The sequence below is a fragment of the Octopus bimaculoides genome, chromosome 8 (genome assembly GCF_046866305.1).
Source record: "Octopus bimaculoides isolate indiv1 chromosome 8, ASM4686630v1, whole genome shotgun sequence".
NCBI lineage: Eukaryota > Metazoa > Mollusca > Cephalopoda > Octopoda > Octopodidae > Octopus > Octopus bimaculoides.
In genome coordinates, this window is record NC_142935.1 from 100,066,490 (window position 1) to 100,078,989 (window position 12,500).

The window sequence follows — 12,500 nt, forward strand, 5'->3', positions numbered from 1 at the left end:
TTTATTTATTTTTATCATCATCATCATCATCATCATCATTATTATTACTGTTATTATTATTATTACCATTATTATGCCACCGAGGTCGACTTTCCTGTCATGCCTCCGGGGTCGATAAAATAAGTCCCAGGTGAGCAGTGGGGACTCGCCCCCTCCTCACTAAATCTCAGGCCTTCTACCTGTAGTAGGAAGGATTATCTCAAATTTGAATAAACCGAAATATATTGTAAAGTTTACACATTTATTACTATGCCTTAAACTTTGCGAATATCACTACATGTGTTTGTGTATACACACACACACACACACACACACATAGATATACACATACACACACAGACATGTATACGATTACGTGACTTCTGTTCTCTTGCCATGTAATACGTCGATATAATCAATTGACCCTCTTCCCCTAAAATCGATGGCCTTTGATCCGATTACAGAAATGATTTTAACGTGACGTAATGACAAACATCCATACGTGCGTATGTATATAGATATGTATTTAGGTCTGTATGTACGTATGTATGCATGTATGTAGTTTGGTAGATATGTTGGTATGTATTTAGGTCTGTAGGTATGTGTATATATACATAGGTATCTATTTAGGTATGTATGTATGTGTGTGCATGTATGTGCGTGTATGCCTACGTGAGTGATATGTGCTCATGGTAACGATGAAGCCTCTACGCGGTCGCTCGACCTGCTAGAAAACGCAGCCGGCTTTCCCTCACACCATCATACCTTCCATCGGAGAAAAATTGAAGCGACTTTGGATAATGTAATTCTGATGTTAGGATGTACCGTGTTCGATCTCGTTGCGCGGTATCTTGAGCAAGTGTCTTTTTCCATAGCCTCAGTTCGACCTAAAACCTCGTGAACGACAATGGAGTAGTTGGAAACTGTTCGGAAGCCTGTCGCATTAATTCAACTAGAAAATTTCGTTGATTTAATGAGTTAATCGGACAAGGGAATGCTCATTGCAGAACTAACGAAGGATCCATCACCATCATCATCATCATCATCACCATCATCATCATCATCACCATCATCATCATCATCATCATCACCACCACCATCATTGACTAGAGTTTGGTAGCTGAAATGCTTTTGATTATAGATCCACTCATTCAGGCATGGCCTGGGGCTGTACGGCAACAACACAGAACAAATAGATATCAGTTTAGAAACTAGAGACAGGGGAGAAGTGAGAGTGAGAGAGAAGCGAAACAGTAGTGAGAGAGAGAGAGAGAGAAAGAGAAAGAGAGAGAAAGAGAGACTGACAGAGAGTGAGAGTATTCGGTCAAGCTGTGTATTTCAGTGAACCGTTAAGCGGTCGCTAAAATTGCTAGAAATAGCAGCCAAATATCATTGAAACTAGATTCCACCATTTTAAAAATGAAGAACATACGTTAATGAGTGAAGTCCTGAAACATACGCATTCGAAAAGAAAAAAAGAGAGAAAAGAAGAAATAGAAAAGACAGGATGGGCATGGCTGGAATGCCTTTGATCATAAGGTCTGTTCCATCAGGCAGGGCTGGCTCGGGGCTAAAGAAACAACTTGGATAAATGTATTAACATATTTTTTTAATGTGTTGAACGTTGATTTATTGGTTTGTTTGTTGTTATTGTTTAGTGGGCTGTACTAGGTGTGGCCAGGGATTAGAAGAGGGAGGTTTCAATCAGTAATGGTCCGGGGCCTGAAAAAGAGCCCTTGAATATCCGACCGAGCCGTCTTTGAAAAATTCTTACTGCTCCTTTAAATTTTTAGAAGGCACAAACTACCCGGGGGCGGGGGTCCCCCGAAAGCAGACGTGATCTGTTTTGGAAAAGTTCTCACTGAGGCCCTTGCTGGCGGGGAAGGGGAGACTATGGACTGGGTGGTGGGGGAGGGATTCGATTTAATATTTTAGGGGTCGGTGGGCAGAGCTTCATTCATATTTTTGACCATAATATCCCATGTGTCCTTTCACATTTCTTCAACAAGAACATTCTCTGAGGGAGATTTGGTTACTATTTCTAGTACGCCGAGGAGCCACCACATGGGGATCGAATCAACGAGAGAATGCATCTGCATGAATGTCTGACTTTCTAGAAACAACAGTTGCCACCACATAGAAGACGGGAAGGTCATGGCTGGAAAACATCGATCGTTGGACTGCTTAATCAGAGACGATCTGTGACTAAACAACAAAAATCAATATAAAGATTCGATTTCAGATCTTCTCAAATGGTGTGTGTGTGTGTGTGAGTGTGTGTGTGTGAGCATATACCGCCCATTGTGTGTTTGTGTGTATGTAAAAAGAATATGGTTTTCTTATGACTTGTGCAGACCATTCACTTAATTCAAAAAGCAAGGAGTCAAGGGTTTTGGGTTTGCAGCCCTTTTTTTATTCACTGACAAATCTAACTTCACATAAACACTCACTAACTCACACACACTCACTCACTCACACACACACACACACACACACACACACACACACACACACACATACACACACACACACACACACACACACACACACACACACACACACACACACACGCATAAGTAACTACATGCACGCACACACACACATACACCTATGCAAACTGTAGAGTGTTTGTTAGCGTGTCGTTAAAAGAATCGCGAGATAAAGTAGAATCTAAGTTTTTAGATGAGGCCTTTTAGTTCTTCGGGTCTCAAAAAAAAAAAAAAAAATAGCTGTATGCCAGTAAGAGAATGCTTTGGCTTTTGTTGTCAATGTTCTTTAGGTTTCTTCTGCATTTCATGCTTTTATCTCTGCTATGTCTTGTAGCAATCTCTTAGAGATTGTTACTTCAGACACCATTTAAACATTTTCCCTCTAAAACCTAACATATATGCATGTATATATATGGATGTATAGCGCATATTGTATATAATGATATATAATGATATATATACATATAGGTTTAAAGGAAATACGCCCAAACCCTATGAATCGGTTTCAATTCACTGATGGAGTTATCAATATTGAAATTGTCTGTGATACTTTTATCGACAACAGAATCTACACGATACACACATATACAGAGGAATGTATATAATCAGATAATTACGTGCTGCTGCTGCTGTTGTTGTTGTTGTTGTTGTTGTTGTTGTTGTTGTTGTTGTTGGTGGTGGTGGTGGTGGTGTTCTCATTTTGTCAGTTCAAACCTGATTGAGCAAAGCCCCTTATCCAAGCTAATCCAGCATCAGCGGTGCAGCTAGAGTGCATGCACCAAGGGGCAGCGTTTCAGTTTCCCCTCCCATCCCTGCCCCCACACCTATTCAGGTTTATTACAAAGCTGACTCAAATGTGCCGTTCCCATAAAAGAGTACCCCCCCCCCCACCGGGGCAGAACGCCCCGACCCTATGCTATACTCTCCCAGCAATAATCATTCTTTTTCTCAGGCATTATGTACCTTAGACTACATTTATCAATATGTGCTTCCTTTCTTATAAAGATAGTAGTGTGGAGTGAGGGAAAGTTGGCTATTATTTCTAACAGTCAGAGCAGCTTCGAAGGAGTGTTCTCGCTAAATAGATCGCTAGCACGAGCCTTCGTATTCCGGAGGAAAGGGTTTTGCCGATTTAATCGGTTTCACTACTTGACTCGTGTTGACTGGTACTTATCGACGCCGGAAGGGGAAAAGATAAAAATCAAACATGGCCGTGGCACAGTCTACCGATTCAGCAAAATTCCTGTGCTTGATTAAAGTTCTGGAAATTTCTTTAATACTCTAACCTTACATATCACTAAAAGGAGGCGAGGCAACGAGAAAGTAACCCCGAGAAAGTCACTCGACCAATTTCGAAAAAATGTAAACGGTAAAACCCTGAATAATCCTCGATAGACAGTTTGGCAAAGCAAAATATCTGATTGCCTTTGTCTGTAAATTCTTTGATCACAAGTCTATCTCCACGATCAGAATTAAACACAACCAGCATTCACTAAAAGGACTTCTTTTAGTCAAATTATCACCATGATAAAATAAGTGGTGGTAGCGAAGTAAGATAAAAAGCGGTCGGAAGAGGCGAGTACGGCACAGCAATTTTTTCCCCTCCTCCGATGCAGGGCTCCGCATGAAACAACTCCAGCGCCACCACCACCGCGATTAAACGCATTCATATTTGTGAACTCCAGTTACATTGTTCTGTAAACATCTGCTCACATCCACACGTGTTATTGTTGATGCCAGGAAGGTAGAGGAAAATAGAGGGGAAAATATACGAGAGACAGAGAGATGCCAGCAGTTATGCCGGGCCGGTGTTTTTGTTTCTGCACATCTGTGAAGCAGATAGGAAAAAGAAAGAGATGCATAGGTGGAGATTCAGAGGCCGGGTGTTCCTTTTACAAGCTGGGCCTCTTCTGTTTCGTCTTGTCTCATACAAATTGCCCTGGCTTATCTATAAACGTTCTACCTCTGCTATCGAAGCGTAGTCACTAACGCGTGTAGAGAATTATAATTGCGTGTGTTATAGAAGATTCTATGAAACGTAGCAGAAATATCAATGTACGTCTGTATGCATGCAGCCATATATGCGTGTGTGCGTTAACATGTAGTCAGATTAACATGTAGTCAGATTAACATGTAGTCGTTAACATGTAGTCAGATGTATTTAATGTGTGTGTATAATAATAATGATATAAACGCACGTGCGCGCACACACACATGCAAACGCACTCACACGCACGCTCACACGTATATATATATATATATATATATATATATATATATATATATATATATATAGATAGATAAATAGATAGATAGATAACACAAACACGCAGCTAACTACCTACCATGCACTATTGAAAAATGAAATGTGTGTAAGTGTGTGTGTGTGTGCATTTCTGTCAAATAAATTCCTGTCGGTGAAATGTTTGAGTTTAAAGGACGTGTTTGTCCGTTTCGACTTAATGTCTTTTTAATGCAATTAGAATCACGTCTACCATCATCACCTTCTCACATCATCCGCACGCACACACATATATATACACACATATATATACACACGCACAACATACATACTTCCATACGTACATTGCTACATACTTATTATATCTATGTGCCTTTGTGTGTGTGTGTGTCAATCAAAGAAAATAAAACAAAGCGCCGATAATGCGTGTGAAATGCTATACAATATGGCCGTATGTGCGGCTGCATGTGCAAAGTGTTGGCAGTGTTTACATATTCAGCATTTGAAATGGAGGGGGGGGAAACAAAAAGCAAAACTAGGTCGCGCGTACCTGTACACACACACACACACACACACACACACACACACACACACACACACACATGCCGAATATACGCGAATCCTACCCCGAATGACAACCTCTTATTTATGTATTGCCCGAATGTGAATCATTATAACTTAGTAACAACTGCTTGGTGTTTTAGAAAAATCTTTGAGATGATTTCTTAACAAGAACCATCATTTATTTGCCTTCCCCCCCCCGTGTTATTAAGAAGCTGCTTTGCAACCATGTAGTTTCAGTTTCGATCCCACTGTGCGCCAACTTGGTTAAGTGTCTTCAACTATATCCCTGGGCTTCGTTCAATGCCTTACGAGTGAACTTGGTGGACATGGCAACTTGTATGGAGGCCCATTCATTGTGTGTGTACACACACACACACACACACAAACACACACACACACACACACACACACACACACACATATACCGCTTGCTTGTTTCAGTCATTGGACTGCGGCCATGCTGAGGCACCACCTTGAAGTCTTTTACTCGAACGAATCGACCTTAGTACTTGTTTATTTAAGCCTGACACTTATGTTATCGGTATATGTTGCTGAACCGCTAGGTTACGGGGACGTATATACACCAACACCGGTTGTCAAGAGCTACAAACGTGACTTTTGAAACTTTATTCACCAGAGTTATGACTTGTTCTCTATGGGGCTTCCATTACGTAATCAATTTTACATAACGCCGGGCGAAATGCTTAGCAACGGTATTTCGTGTCTTTACGTTCTGAGTTCAAATTCCGCCGAGGTCGACTTTGCCTTTCAACCTTTCGGGGTCGATAAAATAAGTACCAGTCATGTACTGGGGTCGATCTAATCGACTGTCCTCTTCCCAGAAATGTCAGGCCTTGTGCCAAGAGTAGAAACGAACATTACATAACCATTGATCACTTCCGTGTTTACCAACTGGTTTCTGCCGCCCTTGGGCTTCTTGTATTCCATTAAAAGTCTCTATAATTGGGAATCCCTATCTTACGTTTCTCGGGTCTTTTACAGTGAATTTCCCACCATTTTCATTCACCGTCGTCATTCATCCATTCCTTCCTTCCTTCCTTCCTTCCTTCCTTTTTTTTTTTATCTTTTGTCTCTTGCTTACTTTTTCTCCTTTGAAGTTCCGCTTTCTTTCGTTTTTTTATACTGTCTTGAATATATTCATTCTTATATTAGCTCTGATCCAGCAGACCTATTAATGGTAAGTTATTCCAACCGTAACCACCAACGTCTGCAATTTTAAGGAGCGTTAGGGAAGGACTACAGTGTCAAATGTGTTTACTTTATTTCGACCCGTGTATGATATGAAGAGGATCTGGCTGTTATTTCTAACAAGTCGAGCGACATATAGTAGTTATATCATTTCCTCGTGGCGACTGAAATTCATTTGCGAAGTTTATAATGTCTTTGTGAATGGCATTCATCGCAAAACATCATATTTCTTTCGTCCAGAAAACATACCAACTTTTAAGCATTTTTGCTCAACCAAAGTGAGTGATGAAGGTTAGCGCAAACGATTGAGAGAACCTCTTAGTCTTCGATGCTTTATAGACAGAAATAATGGAAGATATTTTTTTTAGGCAGAAATATAGAAAAAATAGATAACAATATTGGGAGATATATACAGAAATATTGAATATATATAGAAATATTGAATATATACAGAAATATTGAATATATATAGAAATATAAAGAGATATTTGTATGAAGTTACGGATAAATTCGTCTTCCTTTTGTACAAAAAACGAAGCTCGTGATCCGAAAATGATTTCGACAACCCGTCCTAGAATATGCACCTATCTAGAGAAGCATGAACCAATAAGAGAACCTCTACGTGGTCCTTTGGCCTTGTTAGAAATAGCAGCCTAATCCCCTTTAAATTACATCCTACTATATTTAAAAAGGGTCGGACACATTAGATAATATAGTCCTGAACGGCCATGAAAAGGCGGAGCTGTCACATAGGGAATACCTGTGATCATTGGTCACAAGTCTATCATGCACACCCAGGGCTAAACAGCAATCTAAATATAGTTGAATAGCTGTATAACTGCTGGGGGTGGGGTGGGGTGAGTATTTGAAGATATGCAATCGTTGTGTCCCTACTTCGGATCGATCCTTGGAGCTGTCCTCTATTTTATATGGTTATATATATACGTGTATGTACGGTTGTATGTATGTGTGTGCGGGCGTGTGTGTGTATGTCTGCATGTACATGTGTGTGTGTGTGTGTGTGTGTGTGTGTGTGCAAATACGCTCCACCTGTTGTAGTATAACAGGAATTGCATACTCGGTTATTGAACATTACACCACGAGAAGGGGATGTGTGTGTGTGTGTGTGTGTGTGTACATCCATAGGTACGCGTGTGTGCATCCGCGCCTCCTTATGCATGCGGACACATGTGTGTATGTGTGTGCGTCCGTGTGCTGGGAGACAAATGGAAAGACCTACACGTATCCTGCACACACGCACTCACGCACACATCCCTGTTGAGAATCAGGCTAAGAAATGTGTGAGTGTTTTAAGGGATGGCTGGTCTACACAAGAATAACAGTCGGCGGCCCCTTTAAGAATTACTACAAGTTTTAACTCCCTCTATGTCTGTGCATCTCTTCCTCCCCTTCGCTCTCTCTCTCTCCCCTTCTAACGTCTCTTTCTTTTCCTTCCTCTTTCATCCATTCTCTCTCCAGCCTCTCCTCCTCTGCTTTCGTCTGCCCGTCACTTATCGGAAAGAGATGACAAACAACGAAATTTAGTTGCTGGGTCTTATGACTTTCGGATGTCACTGTTACGGGTTCAAATCTCAGAGGGATCAAGTTCGCTCTTCACTCCTCCGTACTTAGATAAAATATTTCTTTTTATTTATGGCTAGGTGGTAACAAGTTTGCTTCCTAACCACATAGCTCCGAGTTCAGGCCTAAGTCTCACTGCATGGTACCTTGGGCAAATGTCTTCTACTATAGCCTCGAGCCGACTAAAGCCTTGTTAGTGGATTTAGTAGACGGAAACTGAAAAGAAGCCCGCCGTATATATGTGTGTGTGAGTGTATGTGTTCGTTCGCAACCTAGCAGACTCTTGTTAACCATTCCAAAACACATAAAGATTACCGTCAACTTCACTCAAATGTTTATAGTTTGTAATATGGCGTTGAAATTTTCTTCGCATCGAACATTAAACTGAAGAATTACTCAACACTTTATTTATAATAGTTTTACAAGAAAAGGTTTGAATGGGACTTCGAAGTTTCGACTTGCTAGCTTTCGTTAGACTGTCCGATGAAGGCTAGTAGGCTGACACTTCGAAGTCACTGTAATCCTCTTTTTATAAAAGTCTAATAAATAAGCGCTGATATCCAAATGGTTAAGAGGTTGTGCTCCCGATCATAAGGTCATGGTGCTCCACTTCTGAACCACCGCGTTGTGTCCTTAAGCAATGAAACTCATTCTTACATCATTTCATGTAGTTGCTAAGTGACCTTCCAGTGTAATCCTCTCTCTGCAGCTGTCACACCTTCGATGTTCCGCCAAGGTGTTCATCCGCGGCTCGTATTGTCACCAAAAGTAATTAGTAAAAACCTGCTACTACTCGCCAGGTTATGCTCGCTTGCGAGTGACGGCTAAGCCTTTAACTTCTATATTATACCTCTAATATTAAATAACTGTACTGAGCCTTTTTCGTAGATTTTGTACTTACATACAAGCATTCATTCATACGTACACACACACACACACACACACACACACAAAATATATTTATATTTGATTGTTTATCATCTGAAAATGTTGACTCTGCTCTTTTTACACGTAGACATTTCTATATATTTTGCACATAAAAACCCAAGCCTTTATCTGTTTATTTGAATCGTTGTCTCTCTCTCTAAACATTTCTGTATGTAAGCTGCTTGCCTTGGTACATAATTAAGAAGTTTGTTTCGTAATCAATCGTTTCCGGACTGAATACAAAGTATTTTCGAGTAATGTCTTCTGGTAAAACCTTCGAATTGAACGACGGTTTATATGTAAAGTTCAGAGAACCTGCACGGTGGCATATTTTGCATGTGTATACTATGAGTTTATATATGTGTATGTATGGATGTCTATGACGATGTTTCTCTGTTTCTCGGTGTATGTGTTTGCGTTGACGCCCTTCAAAACTGATAATCTTGGTTTATACCCCGTCAGCTAAGAGTTTCGCCAAATAGAGAACGATAAGCGATTTAGAAAGAAGCAACGGGTTGATATGATGGACTGAAGCGCGGTGCCCAGGCATGGCCGCAGTCCATGGTTTATGTGTATGCGTGTGTGTGTGTGTGTGTGTGTGTGTGTGTACGTGCGTTTTTCAACCGGCTCGATTAACTTGTCATTGTTTGTTGTGTGTCTGTCGAACATGACACAACCAATTGACAGATTAGCGGATTTGTCAATGTAGATAGGCTGTGGGGCAAATGTGTACACAGAAGAGTTGGGCGGGGTGGGGACTGAGGGACCGATCGCCTAAATACACACAGACACATATAGGGGTAGATGGGTGGCGTAAGCAGGTGAGGGTGGCTGATTTCAAATTGGTTATGAATATTCAGCAAATATAAACAGGAAGAGTGTAAAAAAGCTGTTTGGTTCGTGAAAGCATGTGTACACACACACTCACACGTGTGTGTGTGTGTGTGTGTGTGTGTGTGTGTGTGTGTGTGTGTGCGAATATGTGTGTAAATAAATGCTTATCTATGTATTTGCGAGAAAAGAAGTGGGTTGTACATGCGTATATGCGTAGATGCTAACGCGTACACACGCATATACTCGCATATATATTTCTCTGTATGTATATGTGTGTGTGTTTTGTGTTTATGTGCGTACACGTATGTATGTTTATGTTTGTATCTACATGAGAATATCTGTTTGTGGGGTAGAAGAGGAGGAAGCGAAGGCGGGAGCGTAGACAATTTTCTTTTCTGACCCAGTCAGATCATATATGCATTTAATGGTGTGTGTATGATGTCTCAGATCTGATGTGTGTATGTGTATATGTATGTGTATGTGTGTGTGTGTGTGTGTGTGTGTGTGCGTGTGTGTATATGCGCGTGAACGGGTATGTTATATGCGATCTTGCACCGACACATATGTTGTAACAAACTCAACCTCTCTGTTTATATCCGATTAGTGGCGGCAAACCGGAAGCTTTAACTCCGATGAACTCTTCATAAAATATATCTGAACGTTACACCCTGTATTATTCTAAATCCAAAAAATACTCCGACTTCGCAATTTTGATACAAATTTGTTTTTCCTAGGTCTTTTTTTTATAATTTAGCTGCACGTGGAACGTAATTTTAATGCTTGTTTCAAAGAATTATTGTTGTTATTATCTAATAAATAATTAAAATGGTACTAGGAATGGTGTTCTTTACATATCTGCTGCATTTTCAGTTTTTATCTTCTGAATTCTTTAAATATTCTATAAAGTGTCTGGTTTATTTCTTTCTTTGTTTTCCGAGGTTTTCTTCTCTTTTTTTTCTGTCTAGTAATACATGTTGCTGTTTTTGTTATCATTTAATGCCAAGCCAGTCTTATCACCAGACGTTCCAGCTGTGATCATCCATGCTTCCGCCTCAAGCATATGTGTTTCTAGTACTTAAACGATGTCTTTCCCAGGGATAAACTGTGATTTTGGGAACGATTTGGTTGGCTGCTATTTCCAGCAGACATAAAATTGCACCTTAGTTCGCTTAATCTAATAATATTCATTCGTTTCTTAGGCCCAATGCCAACTTTGAGAAGATCAAATGGTGGCGGCGACAACAGACTGAATTAGTCTTGCCTATGTTATTACTAGTACTTATTTTGTGCATCGACTCCACTCGTTCTTTCTCATGCATTTTTTCCGAAACTTTAATTCACACATTTTAAGCTAGTCTATAATTTTTAAGCAACTGACCCCGAATGGGAAGATCTGTAAACAGATCTCTGACTTGTTTTGGAGAATTTGTTGCAATTGCTTCCTCCAGAGTCATTTCCCAATGATGATCAGATTCGTCGCAAAAAGTCACGTAAAAAAAAATCGCTGGAAACAATCGCAGTAATGAAAGCATAGGGATTCAAAATTTAGATATATATATGTGTGTGTGTTTGTATGTATGTATGCATATATATATATATATATATATATATATATATATATATATATATATATATATATATATATATATATATATATAGAGAGAGAGAGAGAGAGAGAGAGAGAGAGAGAGAGAGAGAGAAATACACACGCACATACACGTGCACACACGATAAATCCTTAAATGTACACTGAACAGCGATAACCAAAACAACGGCGTTCATATTTATTCTTTATATGCTCCGTCAGATTCGAACGTGAATCTGCTAATCACTGTTGTGTTTCGTCACAAGGGAGTAACTTCTCCTTTACAGCGAATGTGCGTTCAAACGGCACCCGATTCATTAGCGCAAGGGACTCTGCGATACTCGATGTTTCGACATCGTTGTTTCTCTTCAGCCACAGGCATCCTGGTTTAATGAATCTAACAAGAATTCGACGATCTTGTTTATAACTTAAGCAAACGCTGTTCACCGTGCATGTGGCGATTTATTATCGGTTGGAAGCTTCGTGTTACTCATTTTTGTTATAAATAAACCAGGAAGTTCTTAAGGACGTTGCAGTGGCAGAAACGGAAGTGCCGGTCCAAATTCCCTATAATATTTAACTCCGTCTTCTATTGTCTTAGTTTAATCTTCCTGGGCTGAACTTTATTTACTTAGCATCAGAAATTGATCGTAATTAACGCGGGATTTTAATTTGCAGGCAATCGGAGAGAGTAGAGTAGAGGGGCAACGGTTCTGGGTGTGAGTTCTTGTATAGGGTACATTGTGTGTGTGTGTGTGTGTGCGTGTGTGTGTGCGTGCGTGTGTGTGTGTTGTACTCATGTTATGTGCATAAAAATGTGAACGACAATCATAGCCGACATTTTCTTTCTGTCTCCTCATCTCCTCCTCCTACACAAAACGTATAAATATATGCTGAGTAAAAGGAAAAAGATAGCGAGAACGATGACAGAGCAAACAGTTCAATGAGAATGCGAGGGAGTGGGAGGTTAATGGTAATAGGGGGAGGCTACACAAAGGGTGTCGGGAGGAGCGTTAAGTTGCAGTGGGATCTGAATAGAAGTCAGTGCGGATGCAGGAGAGAGAGAGAGAGAGAGTGAGGACGTCGGAAT

General features: G+C 40.3%; 1 protein-coding gene across 1 annotated transcript in view; it reads left to right on the forward strand.

Annotated features, from left to right (window-relative positions):
• Nucleotides 1-12,500, forward strand: part of LOC106868178 (adhesion G protein-coupled receptor L3) — an 88,381-nt gene that overhangs the window by 4,505 nt on the left and 71,376 nt on the right. The gene's annotated exons all lie outside the window — the stretch shown is intronic.